General features: G+C 38.1%; 1 protein-coding gene and 1 pseudogene across 3 annotated transcripts in view; one reads left to right on the top strand and one right to left on the bottom strand.

The window, feature by feature from the left end:
- TAFA2 (TAFA chemokine like family member 2) overlaps positions 1-14,896 on the top strand; it is a 562,584-nt gene that overhangs the window by 537,137 nt on the left and 10,551 nt on the right. The window lies entirely within an intron of this gene.
- LOC122427368 lies at positions 2,795-5,283 on the bottom strand (annotated as a pseudogene).

Raw genomic sequence — 14,896 nt, 5'->3', positions numbered from 1 at the left:
ATCTCTTTAGGCTACATTCTTCTTGTTGTGACTATCAGATACAAGATTACCTTGGAAAGGGCAGTCTTCTAATAAGATATGTAAAGCAGACAAGTAGTTAAAAAAGTTGTAATCTTAAATCATCTATGTCTAAGGTATGTGATTTTTGATAAGAAAAAAAAAACAACTGTTAACAACACCAAAGAAAATAATCTCACTCCGTAGTTATACCACATAAAACAGAGCTAAGAAGTAGAGTCATAAAAACACTGTGGAGCTCTATGCCTAACTGCTTAGCATAACATGTAAGCAAAGAAGCTTTGTTTTTTGGGAGGGGAGTAAATAGTCTATGTTTAATTTAGTAGGACTTTTACATTAAAAAAAAAATCACTAGTTGTTGAAAACTCTAGGAAGGATCCCAGAATTCTATTAGCTTTTCTTTAACCACTCTCAGTGGATACATGGTCAGGAGTTTCTGTCTGTCCGTCTGTTTTTTCATAACGGCTCTCATTTGCTTCAGTGAGAAACGGTTGCTGTGTTCGAGAATCTCTTCAGTGATGGTGTAATGATCTAGACACCAACTGTCTAGAAGTTAGATTACTTGAGTTCACATCTCTGTTCTGCAACTCAGTAGTTGATGGCCTTGAGCAAATTGCTTTACATCTGTGCTCCACATCTGTGGGATTGGGGCAACAATTCCCTTACCATAGAGTTTCCTTATTTCGATTAAATGGGTTAATATTTGTAAAGCACTTAGAATAGCTCTTCGCCGAGTGCAAGGGCGATATGGCCTTGTTAAGTGAAATATATGAATCGAGCAAGTTACTAATGGGCTCAAAAAGTGGACCGGTTTTCTCATAACTCGGACATAAGCACTACTATTCCACAGGAGTCAGTCTTGTTAAATAAATACTGACACAGAGATTTCTCAAGGCTTCTTTTCCTACCTCCATGCACATTTAAACAAAGGTTTTAAAGAAAAAACACAAGTTCCTTGAAGTTGGTCTGTCTGTACTCATTCCCTCCCCTTTGGATTAGCTACAAAAATTCATCCTGAACCATAGAGATGGAGTAAGTGGATTCCAGTGCCTGTAATAGTCACAGGCTCTGGGCCTTTCCAGGTACCTATTATAGATAAGATAGATAAGCCTAGTGGGAACTTCTGTATTAATCAATTGTAAAGGTATCTTTCCCAGGTTTATGCTGCAGGAACTGAAAAGGTTTCTCCTTTGGTGGCTTTTCAGCAACTTCTTTTGAGGATTTCTTGAAGTTACAAAGTAAAGGTGGCCTTCCCACCCCCGCCCCCTCCAATGCAGTTGTTGACATTAACTTCACTGATACCTTTATATTCACAGATACATTCAAGGAGGACTCACAGCAAGTATCCATTTATGGTTACATTGTTAACTTGAAAAGGAGGGATGTTATGTTGTGGTTTACATGCTGGGTGTGGGGGGTTTCTTCTTTCTTTTTTTCATTTAAATTTGTTGCAGTTGTTTGCCTGTAGCAGTGTGAGATGAGATTAGTCCATGCAGCAGCAAAGGACTGTTTTATTGAGTGTGGAGCTCCCCTCGCCCATTCTGCTCTTGCTAATACAACATTAATGCTCTCACTAAATCACAAAAACATCAAGTAGAAGCTGATACTGGAAGTGTTTATAGATATTCAGCAATTAGCAGAGGCCAATAATTCCTATTTATGGAATAACAAATAAAACTTAAGTGATTTTTTAACCTCAGTATACTTTAAACAAAATATGTTACACATAAGTTTTTGATCTTAGGAAATAAACTGTGTTAGCTCTTATGTGCATAATATACCTTCTTTATAATTTATCCTCACTCTAATATAACCTTTGAAAATAAAATGGACTTGGCACAGGAGATGCATAGCATTGAAAGGACAATCATATTATCAAAGAGCCAGAAATACATTTACACTTGATGGCTTATTATGTAATTAGAGTTCATATTTTATAACAGTGGAATAACAAGAATAATCTGGAGTAACTAAACATGTTTTTGTTTTTTATTTTTATTTTTGGAAGTAGTAGTATTTCTTTTTATTCTCGGTTCCACATTTCAAAAATTACATTGTCTGCATTTTTAATTAAGTGAAAGAGTTGAGAAAGGTCACTTTTTCTGCTTTGTATCTCAGAAATAAACCAACTTTTAGTAAGTTTCAGATGCAAAACAAGAGGTCCACCACAGACATTTATTTCAACAAAGTTATTTAAGACTCCCCCTTTCTTAAAGTGCTCTAGAAATCAGATGGGTGACTATGGGCCAACACCATCTTTATCAAGTATTGGCAAAGGTTATAGCTGGGGAAGCCTTTGCTTGTTGAATGGAAGAGGTATCACAGAACTGAGTAACTGATAATACTTCGATCTTAAATTAGGTTAGGTCTTGATCTGCTTCTAGCCAGTTGATCTCTTGAAATATGTGGGCTGTGTGGTAAGTTTTGGTTGCTCTATGATTTTCTTCTTGCTTCTAGATTTCATATATTCTCAATTTGTTTTAGAGATCAATCTTTTTTCTTTGGAATAAACCAATGCGTATAAGGGAGCCCAAAAGGGAATTAATCAGTTTTGGTGCATATTTTGAAGACATCTTTACAGAACATATTGCTCTGAAGTTAGGGTTAAAGTGACATTTTCCATTAGGATATTGCAGAGGACAGCATTCCTTCAGGAGAAAGTAAGCATCCTAAGCATTCCTCTCCCAGGCATCTTCCCTCAGGCACTGAGACTGCAGCTATGCAGTACATGGGACAGACAGAAGGAAGAGGCTTGAAGTCAAATATACTTCAACAGCTAATTTTTATCAAGTCTGGCAATGAGATCTTTCCATTCTTCTCTCTTCTTTGTGATGTATGTAGGAATAAATAGCTGCAGTAGTGATTCTGGCTGTTGTCTGAAGAAGTTCTGACACAAGGCCTCAAGTGTTACATTTTACGTACATCCCATAGTCATACCTGTTTTGTTGAGCAGGGGCTTTCTCTTCCACAAAGGCCAGTTTCCTTTTCTGCCTAAGAAAGCCTCTAGTTTCTCTGCTACCTGCTTTGCATGGAATGAGTTACTATTACCATAAGAATCATAATGAAAAAGGCCATTTTTATCTCGCAGATAAACCAAAAAGCTCCAGTGGATTCCCCCAGCTGTGTGGTTGGAATTATCATTGATGGCTAAAAATATAACTCTCTTATTGTGGAGGTCCAAGGGTTCAAGGAACATGGCAATCTCTGCTGGGCTGCCCGTGCACTTGATGAACTGAATGACTTCGGGGCTGGTGAAGCAGATGTGGTCAGAGCAGTCATGAAATTGACTGTTGGCAAAGTACTCAAAGGTTAACCCAATAACGTGGACATTGAGCCAGCTTGCAGAATCCAGTAGTGAGATGTCTAATTGCCACAGTAGACTGTCCATGTAACACAAAACTACTGGGTCCGTCTTGTATTGACCAGGGCTGCTCAGAAATTCCAGAAGCTGTTTCGGAGCTCACCAGCCCTACCAGCCTCCAAGCAGCTCTGTACTGGCTGGAAAAGCAGTTCTGTAGTCTCAAATCCAGGGGTTTCTACCCCAGAATTGCGACATTCCTCTCTAGTCCTCTAAGGCAGAGGTCCCCACCTCTGCTGTAAAGTTAAGGAAAAGAGTTTGGGCAGGGCCACCTGAGGGCGATGAAATGAGGCCTACACTTAGGTTTTTGAAAAAATTTATTTTCAAGTACTGAATCAAAGTGTTTGTTAGGATTTATTGTCTTCTCACTACAGGCATTATTGCATTTAACCTTCACAGTAGTGGGATGAGATAGGGATTATCTCCTTGTATAGGGAAGAAAAAGCTAGTGGAGGTGATGGAATTCCAGTTGAGCTATTTCAAATCCTAAAAGATGATGCTGTGAAAGTGCTGCACTCAATATGCCAGCAAATTTGGAAAACTCAGCAGTGGCTACAGGACTGGAAAAAGTCAGTTTTCTTTCCAATCCCAAATAAACACAATGCCAAAGAATGCTCAAATTACTGCACAATTGCACTCATCTCACACACTTGTAAAGTAATGCTCAAAATTCTCCAAGCCAGGCTTCAGCAATACATGAACCATGAAATTCTGATGTTCAAGCTGGTTTTAGAAAAGGCAGAGGAACCAGAGATCAAATTGCCAATAGCCGTTGGATCATTGAAAAAGCAAAAGAGTTCCAGAAAAACATCTATTTCTACTTTATTGACTATGCCAAAGCCTTTGACTGTGTGGATCACAATAAACTGTAGAAAATTCTTCAAAAGATGGGAATACCAGACCACCTGACCTACTTCTTGAGAAACCTGTATGCAGGTCAGGAAGCAACAGTTAGAACTGGACATGGAACAACAGACTGGTTCCAAATAGGAAAAGTACTACGTCAAGGCTGTATATTGTCACCCTGCTTATTTAACTTATATGCAGAGTACATCATGAGAAATGCTGGGCTGGATGAAGCACAAGCTGGAATCAAGATTGCCGGGAGAAACATCAATGACCCCAGATATGCAGATGTTACCATACTTATGGCAGAAAGCGGAGCAGAACTAAAGAGCCTCTTGTTGAAAGTAAAAGAGGAGAGTGGAAAAGTTGGCTTAAAGCTCAACATTCAGAAAACTAAGATCATGGCATCCAGTCCCATCACTTCATGGCAAATAGATGGGGAAACAGTGGAAACTGTGGCTGACTTTATTTTTTGGGGCTCCAAAATCACTGCAAATGGTGACTGCAGCCATGAAATTTAAAAATGCTTACTCCTTGGAAGGAAAGTTATGACTGACCTAGATAGCATATTAAAAAGCAGAGACATTACTTTGCCAACAAAGGTCCGTCTAGTCAAGGCTATAGTTTTTCCAGTGGTCATGTGTGGATGTGAGAGTTGGACTGTGAAGAAAGCTGAATGCAGAAGAATTGATGCTTTTGAACTGTGGTGTTGGAGAAGACTCTTGAGAGTCCCTTGGACTGCAAGGAGATCCAAAAAGACCCTGGTGCTGGGAAGGATTGAGGGCAGGAGGAGAAGGGGATAACAGAGGATGAGATGGTTGGATGGCATGACCAACTGAATGGACATGAGTTTGGGTGGACTCCGGGAGTTGGTGATGGACATGGAGGCCTGGCATGCTGCGGTTCATGGGATCACAAAGAGTTGGACATAACTGAGTGACTGAACTGAACTGTTAGGGAGGAAAACTGAGGGGTTTTTGAGAGTGAAATAACAGGGTGCACAGTTGACAAATAGCTACCTCAGGATAAGCCCCATGCCTGGTTGATCTTCTTAACCCCATGTTCTTAACCATTGCTTATAATTACCCCCTGCCTAATACTCTGAAAATCCTAAATTCATCATTTTCCTCATAATCATCATCAGTAGATGTTGGGGTCCTTTAATGGACCGGAACCTTGTAGTACGGAGTCGACGATAAGAAAGTGAAAGAGAGAAAGAGAGAGACAGAAAGAGACAAAAAAGACCCGGGGACCTAAGCTCTGGTGGAGCAAAGGTGCTTTAATGATTTTCCTATGAGTATATATAGGCTGTGGTACAAGAAACTTCTTTCGGGAATGATAGAGATCAGAAAACCAAATGTACAGCAACCGTTACCAAGGGAACAAGGGGTAATGTAGTCACAAGGTCAGGACACAATCTATATCTCAAGAAAGGGGAACGAGACTAAGCAGTTTTGTCCTAAAGAGAATGTTTACTAAAGGAGACCCAAGCCTGCCTCACACAATGACCTCAGTCCCTGGGAGCAGCGTGCTGTTCCGCTTGAAGAGGAACAAAGGACTCATGAGAGACAGCACGTAGGGATCCTCCCGTCAAACATTCCCTGACAATTCCCCCTTTTTGAATTGCCATAGAATCTGAGATGACATCAGAATTTGAATCTCTCCTTTATAATCTGAATCAATTATTCCAGGGTGAACAGTAATTCCTTTAGAAGTCAGACTAGATCGGCCAAGCAAAAGACCAAAAGTTTGTGGGGGCAGGGGTCCAAAAGGTCCGGTAGGCACTCTAGTAGGGACTGTTTGAGGGTAAAGGAAAAAATCATTTAGGGCTGGTATATCGATGACAGCACTGCCAGATGTTGAGGGTTTGAGGGAAAAGATAGAATTTGTTCCTGTTTGGAGTTTCCTGGAATAGGTTTTCTATCAATATCAAATTTAAATTTACAACTTTTAGCCCAGTGCATTCTTCTACTGCAGCGAGGGCAAAATTTTTGGTATTTTATTAGCCTTCTTAGGGCAGTCCCTTTTTAAATGATTTTTATTTCCACAATTAAAGCATCTTTCATTTCCCTTTTTAAAGGTAGTAGCCATTGCCTCAATCAGTATTTGCATCTTTTGAGTTTCTGATCCTAGATTGCGATAAACTTTTAAATAATCAATAATAATTTTAGTCTCAGAAATTGCAGCTATAGCTCTTTGACATTTCTGATTTGCATTCTCATAAGCAAGTAATTTCTCTAGCTGTTTTTTGGTTTCTTCTCCGATTACAGTATGGGAAATAGCAGCTTCTAATCTAGTTTAAAAATTAGCATAACTTTTCATTAGGTTCCAACAAATGAGAGACTTTTGGAGTTGCGACTATTGGCAGAGGAGAAGCATTTGGAGCAGCCGGGGCAGGGCTAGTAAAATTTTGAGATATTTTGTATTGTTTTAATTAGGCCTTTTGTAAAGTTTAATCATTTAATTTATATTTATGTAATAAGTGTTCTATCTGTTGCTGAATATTGGAAGGGCTAGAATGTACCTTGAAATGGCAGAATTACAGCTTTAATAAGAGCCCATAGGGGCTAGAGATCAATTGGAATATTTTTTTCTTGTTCATTTAACATTTTCTTTGACCTGGAGCCAAATTTCTAAATCAAAACTGCATTTATCAGGAAACTAAGGATTATGTTCAACTACTGTTTGAAGGCAAGCCTCTATTCATTGCCGTGAAGCCAGAAGTCCCTGAAATTTAAACAAATGGTGAAGTAAAATAGAAAAATAATGGGGCTGGCCAGCCGTTTAACCCATGCCTTAGTACTTACCGACCTCAATAGGTCCCTGAGTCAGTCCGCCCGATATGCCACGTGTACCAGGGTCCCTGTTCTTGGCGCCATTTGTTGGGGTCCTTTAATGGACCGGAACCTTGTAGTACGGAGTTGACGATAAGAAAGTGAAAGAGAGAAAGAGAGAGACAGAAAGAGACAAAAAAGACCCGGGGACCTAAGCTCTGGTGGAGCAAAGGTGCTTTAATGATTTTCCTATGAGTATATATAGGCTGTGGTACAAGAAACTTCTTTCGGGAATGATAGAGATCAGAAAACCAAATGTACAGCAACCGTTACCAAGGGAACGAGGGGTAATGTAGTCACAAGGTCAGGACACAATCTATATCTCAAGAAAGGGGAACGAGACTAAGCAGTTTTGTCCTAAAGAGAATGTTTACTAAAGGAGACCCAAGCCTGCCTCACACAATGACCTCAGTCCCTGGGAGCAGCGTGCTGTTCCGCTTGAAGAGGGACAAAGGACTCATGAGAGACAGCACGTAGGGATCCTCCCGTCAAACATTCCCTGACAAGTAGATGAACATTCATATGAGTCAAACATATTAAAAAATTATTTTTTAATTGGGAGAAATTGAAGTTCACAAATGATTGCCTTTTTCAAGTTTGGGCAAAATTGGGAAAGTTCCATCATAATAGAAATTTTGCTTATAAACTAATAGACATAACCCCCAAAATTCAGTAAATGAACCCTATACTTAAGAGTGTGTTTTGAAATAGACCTAGATTTTGTAAGAAACCTATTTGCCTTTTTATTATAGCAAATATTTTATCTTAAAAGTAATAGTCTATGTAACAGCTTTAATTTTATTCTCAGAGTTCATGACCTTGGATTACAATACTAACTAATAATATTATAGTCAATTTTTCACATTACAACCTCTATGTCTCATCTTTATGATAGAAAGGTTGAAGAACTTAGTACAGAGCTATATCTAGGAACCCTTCTTCAATGCCAGCCTTAAAAATTTATTAGCAATTTCATGTGATTTAATGGGTTTCAGAAATGTTTTATGCTTCAAGGTATGTTCCCTTTTTGCTTGAATTTCAGTGGCTGATATTCTTGTATCAGAGAGTCATTCATTCATAGCTTAAAGGTTTCAACATTCAGGAATTATTTACTAAAGTTCAAATTTCCACAATAAGGGTAATTACTCTATGTAGGTGATAGTAGAATTTATGGTCCATATGAGGCCTTATTTCCAGGGTAGACCCAACAGGAAGTCAGGATGACAGGTGTAAATCAGGATTATCCAAGGCAAACTAGAAAATATAGTCACCCCAAGTATAAGCAACTTAATTTCTATTCTGAGCATTAGATGAAAGTAAGTTTGAAGAGAAAACTTGGCTTAAACATGACTATAATGCAGAGGTACGATGCAGGTAAATACCAAAGTAAATCTTAACTGTTACTTAATTTGTTGGATGACTAATCAACACCAAGTTCATCATTAAAACTGATCCCACATAACTTGACTTTCACTTTTAGTAATGGATATTTAGTAATATGGTCAAGGTACCCCTTTCTTCTTTCTTGCCCCCAAAAGGAGATTGAAGAATTTGACAAAGTATAAGGTGGTATACCTGGAGGCATTGAAAAGTCCACATGAAAGGTCGGGGGAGGGGTGGAGAAGTGGTGGTGAAGAGCAAGAGAGATTAGTCCAGTTTGGGGAGTTACTAAAGCCTTGGAGATAACTGTCTGTGTTAGGGTACAAAAGAAGGCAAAGAGGAGAGGAAAAGGGAATCTAGAGTAAGTGAAATAAATAGCAAGTACTTGGTAGTTATTAACCCATATTTGTCAGTAATTATACCAAATCCCCCAGGCCAGAATGACCCAATTATTAATAAAAGGCAAATACAATGATTGTCAATCTGGATCAAAAAATCAAAACACAAGTATATGTTATTTAACAGGGGTGCCTGTTATATATAGTGCCTCTGAATTATAAAAATAAGGGAAAACTGAACATTTTTTTTTTAAAAAAACAGAAAAGATACACTATGTACAAACTAACCTAACAAAAAGTGATACAGTAATACTAGTAGTAAAGAAGAATTTGTGGCAAAAGTTCCTGTTAAGGAGGGATATTTCCTAATAAAAGGTTTAATTCCTCATGAAGAAATCACATAAGTGACTTTCTGCATACATTAGTGCTTCATGCTACTTCCCTTTCTACTAGAGTTAGTAAAAATAACATTAAGTTCTCACCATTATCAAGAAGTATTATAAGCAGTTAACACATATTAGTTCACTTAATCCTCACAAAGACCTCATGAGATAGTCATGATTATTATCTTCGTTTTACACATGAGGAGACAGAAATGAAAAGGGTGCCCAAAGTTTCAGCGCTAATAAGCAGTGGAGCTGGGATGAAATGCAGGCAATCTACCCTTTAAGTTATAAGAATAAATATTTGAGTAGAAGAGCCTAAATGGACCAAATAGTTTTTGGCTTTCCCTCTAGTACACATTTCAAATGAGTTTGCCTTGGATGGGGTGGCACCTAAGATATTCTTTCCCCTGTACTTCAGATATTAGTTTAGCTGCTTTTCCATCTCTTTCAGAATCTTCTGAAAGCAGAGATATGGTACTTTTTCTCATGACTGAACTCACATTTCTCTTTAACTTCAATAGCTCAAGAACAGCTGAATAGTTAGGGGGAGGGAACATGGCTTTAAAGCTTTCCTTGTAGACATGGAAAACTAAATGCTACCATGGAGGGATGAGTGACCTTCTTGTTTCTAGACTGGTTCTCTGTACTAGGACATGTCTCAGTTTAGCTGCAGTAGAAGTGAATGTAAGTCATGTTATGCAGGAATTCTTTGCCACCAGTTGGTGGAAAACATTCGCCGGGAAAAGCTTCTGCTGCTTGCCCTGAGTGTGTGGACACACTCCCTCACTACCCTCTTCCTTAAAACATTGCAAGCCTTCATTGTCTAAACAGAAAGAACAGTAGCCCTCCAAGTTATGAGAATAAATATTTGAGTAGGAAAGGAGTCCACTATGAAAAGGAGTCATCGTGGTCTCGCTCACATATGTACTTAGGCTCTCTCCAGGTCCAGCTTCCAGGAATGAGGCTTCTAGAGGGAGGAGCATACAGGGCCATGTGTGTTTCTGATAATGTCAGTGTGATTTCTTTTTGTGCCCCGACGAGAACGAGGATAGTATCTGCATTGCCCACTTTTATCCTAGTAACACAGGAGCAACAACACTTGTGGAATAAACAAAGAAATAGATGAATGAACAGATGGACAAACGTGACTCCATCTGCTACCACTCTGCTCTGCTTATTCCATTGCCACCACCCTGCCCCTCCCACTGTTCTTGTCTCTGGACATTTGCACATGCTGTTCCTTCTGCCTGAAATGTTCTTCCTCCAGATGTCAGCTCGATTGGCTCTCTTATCTCTGTGGGTGTTTACTACAATTTCACATTCTCAGCAAGCCTTCCCCATCTAATTGAACTTGCATATCCCTGCCTCAAAAATCCTCCTCTTTCTCTTAACTTTCTCTTGGCATGGCCTGACGTACTTTAAAATTTTACTGGTGGTGTCTGTCATTTGTCTGGCTCTCTGGATTGTCAGTTTCACAGGAGCAGTGATTCGTGTTTTCTTTTTTTTTCCCATAAATAGGACAGTGCCTGCCACTTATTATGTGCTCAGTAAATATTAGTCAAACAAATGAATGGAAGAACCAGGTATGCAGGACCTGTTTCACTAGTTTTAAAGCCCCCCAAATAGGGATCACAGCCCCCAGAGTATCACTCACACTTCTATGCTTCTTTGAGAAGTTTCACTTTGAAGTTATCTGAGCTTCAGTTTCTTCAACTATAAACTGGGGATAATAGTAATTAGTAACAAAGACTAACAATAAATTGTAAAAGTTGAAAAATCTCACATAATCATCATGAGGATTGCAAAAGAAAATGGATGTGCCCTCAGCTGTCTACTGATGCCCGCAATTATGACCTGAGGAATGAATGCAAAGGAAGGGTGATTCCAGGCTTCCCTGAGGAGCAGAAGGATTCACTGTCTTTGGCATTAGAGTGTAGACCAGAAAATGCAGCCAGCTGCATTTTCCTAAGCAAAAATTAACTTATTTGGCTTTAAAAATACTAGTCTCTTTATTTGAAAAAATAAAGTGGTGGTTGGAAGGGTCAGGCATCTTAAATATAGAAGCTATAATTTAAATTAGTATGTCTATAGCACATATGGTAGAGAGAGAGATTGCATGTACAGTATTATTTTGGGAGGGAAGCACTCATCATGGTATCTGTTTACTTTGTTACATCATAGGAAATTTGATATTTCATTTGGACCACCATACCTGATGCAAGTGAACATGTAATACCAGGGTGTAGGGTAATTGTCACCACATAGTATTTCATGAGAAAATATCCTGACAGTGTTAAGCAGAAGTATGCAAATTACTCAAGAGAGTTATTTTTTTTTTAATTAGGATAATTTTTAACTGAAATATTAACTGTAATGAATATGCCAGAATGAACCTTGATGTATCTATTTGGACATTTCCCACATCCCAAGTGGTTAGTCTAAAACCAATTAAAGCACCACAGATTGCTATTATCTTCTTGCATTATTATTTTCCTGAATTAATTTCATTTTAAAAATCAGACCTTCTCCAAATGAGAATAAATTTAAATATCTGAGGTACAAATGTGAAGCTGATGTCAAGACCCATGCATATCTATAACTTCAAGTTCTGTAACCACAACATCATGGGAATAATCCTAATTTTTTTTTTTAATGGAGGTACTGACCTTTTGGGTCACTTAATCATTCCACTTACTATTCCCAGAGAATCCAAATAGTACCTCTAGTTTCCCTTCTGAAATTACTTATCACTTTTCCCTTATATTCATACATTAATTTTTTCATTTATCTATCCACCCACCCAGTCATCATTTCATCCTTTCATTTAATAAGTATTAAGCATCATTTATGTACCTGGAATGAATACTGCTTAGCATTGAGGAAGCAAAATGTATGCTAATATTTTTTCAGTACATCATAGTTAAGTGAGAGAAACAAACAGGTTAATAAAGAATCATAATGTAATAAGATATGTCTTATAATAGAAGTATAGAAGAAGTGTTGACTGGATGAATCACAAAGGCTTATGAATTATGAAGTGGTAACATTTGTTCTGAGGTTTGAAAGGAAAATATTTTAGGCAAAAGTAAAATGTATCCAAAGATAAGGAGATATAGGAGTGGGCGTATCAAGTCCTAGGAGGATTAAATCATTAGGTGTGACTGGAGTTCGGTCCGTGCCTCTCTGAAGAGAGTGAGGAGAGGGGAGAAGAAGCTGGGTGGGTTGAGGTCTTATCATAAAGGACTGTCTGCGTTACCAGCGAGAATTTAGATTTCCTTCTATGATAGGGCATTTTTATAGCTTTTTCTTTTCTGGATCATGACAGCAAACAGGAAGAGAAGCTCCAAGGCACAAGACCAGTCAGGGAGACAAATTAGGAGGTTATTCCAACCCCACAAACCGGAACAAAGGCTTTGATTAAGATAGTAACAATGAGACGGAGTGGGGAACTGATCAAAAAGATGACTAGTGTCTAGAAACTAATTAGATATAAACATCTGGAGAAAATGCTATCATTGTTAAAAATATTCAATGGGGAGAAATGAAATTAAAGAACATTCCTATAAGGCTTTCCATGTTTTTGAATAATGTGAAGAAAATGGAGGCCTGGAAATACGAATTAGTGTATTTCTCATCTGACCCTTGCGTTTTCTGAAAAATATGCAGCTCCTCTAGATTTTCCCCAACTTCATCCTTTGCCTTCAGTCACATGTGGCCATGGCAAGTCATGACATTGGGCTACTACATAGCTGCATTGGCCCTGATATATCTGGATAAAGTCAAGTAAATTTGACTAGAACCCAAAATTCCATTCTTCCTCAGACAATCATTTTTTATCTCACATATTCTGGTTAGGTAGAGAAAGGCCAAGGTGATAATGATGGGAAAGAGGGATCTGTTCTTGTTGCACAAAGACTCAGGGATCTGTTCTTGTTACACAAAGACCCAAGTTTTTGGTTTTTTTTTCAAAATTAGAAAATATCTTTCTATATTATGACATGATTAATCTTCTTTCTGCTATTAATTTTAACTACCCAGAACTCTCACTTTATGTAGGAAATGTTTTACTTTACTTTTGATTCATTTTTACCAAAGCTGTCTGTTATCTGATCCTGATTACTAGCCACTCCTTCAGCTGATTTATTATTATTCACGTTATACTGTCAAATATTTAAATATTTGAAAATTAAGTAGTACATGTTTTATATTTTGGGGGTACTTTGGGAAAGAGAGATTATAAAGAAAACTTTTGAAAGTCTGTCTACAAAATGTCATAAGTTACAACTGAAAAATGTCATGAATCCCATTCAGACTGTTAGTGAGGGTTACACAGTTGATGATAAGAGAACAAAGCTGCCTTGAGAATTGAATGCCCATGGATGGCCAGACCCACTGGGTAAATGACATGGCCTCATTTATCAGTATTAAAGTAGGTATGATTCAGGTTCATGCTTCAGCACATTACAAATTACTGTAGACGTGGATGTTCAGGCAACCTATGAATGGTTACTATTGCAAATATTAAGTCTGCGAATTCTAATTGAATATTGTTACATAATGTTTCTACAATTCTCTTACCCTCTTATGTTAAAATGGTTGTCTATTGATTTTTATATACTTTCTTCCTTGGTTGTAAATGAACTCCTTTCTTACATTTGTGCAGAATGCTTCCCAAAATAGTCACGAGAAATGCTAACTATCCTTTTATCAGTTTCTCGTAAGAGCTGTTTATTTTAGGTCCTATTTATGGGTATGTGTTTCTCTGAAATAAAAAGAGTGTTCTAAGAGTTTATAATCCTCTAGGAAAGATGCAAAACTGTCCCCATTGTGGGTTTTTATGGAGGTAAAGGAAGTTATTGTCTTGCTGTCCCTTTATGGTTGTTGAAATATTCCCCTTTGCCCAGGTCTGCTACCTGTAATAATGTTTTAAACAGTGGAGTACCTGACATGTGTTTGTTCCTTAGGCAAACGTATAAAACTCTTCAAGTTTGAATGGAGAAGTAGAAAGAGAAGGTTTCTGCTGTGTTTGATGATGGTTTTTTTGTTTTTCCACATCCAAAAATGTTCTGGCTCCATGTTGGAGCATTAGTGTGGCAAATCCTAGCATTGGTGACATTCTAAGGAAGGGACAGATGTTTCATTAAGGAGTGAAGATTCAAAATGACTCCAGAACTGCCTCAGTGGTCAGTAAAGAAGGCTCTGAATTATCCTTCATAAAAAGGGAAGAAGGGGAGGCATCATTTTGTTAATAGGAAGTCCTCAAACTGGCCACAAATAGCCAATGTCATTTTTGGTCAACCGAATGTTCTCACCTACAAAGACCCTGTAGCTAATATATTGTTCTCTCAAGAACAGAATCAAAACCCCGAGTGTGTGAGTGGCCCTCTGTCAGTGTTCAACCTGCCCATTAGTCTGTAAATTAGCATGAAAAGCACGGAACCATCAAATTTTTACCTAATCTCCATAAGCCAAATGAAGATCGTGTTCTTACCTAATGATTCATTCTTTGTATGTTTAAATTGCCCCTTAATTGAATAAGCTATGTCATACCAGCATCTAGGTAATTAGAACTGGTTAGATTTAAGGATTCATATTTTAATCAACTTTGGGAATTTGAGGCTACTGGATTATGACTATTTTTTAAAAAGTGAGAAATATATCTGGGAAATAGAAAAAAAGCGGAAACCTCCGGCATATTAAACATCACTGCCTATGCTGCCCTGACCTTCAGAAAAT

The sequence above is a fragment of the Cervus canadensis genome, chromosome 25 (assembly GCF_019320065.1).
Source record: "Cervus canadensis isolate Bull #8, Minnesota chromosome 25, ASM1932006v1, whole genome shotgun sequence".
Lineage (NCBI taxonomy): Eukaryota > Metazoa > Chordata > Mammalia > Artiodactyla > Cervidae > Cervus > Cervus canadensis.
The sequence above is the reverse complement of the archived record's forward strand: the minus strand, read 5'-3'. Positions and strand labels throughout refer to the sequence as shown.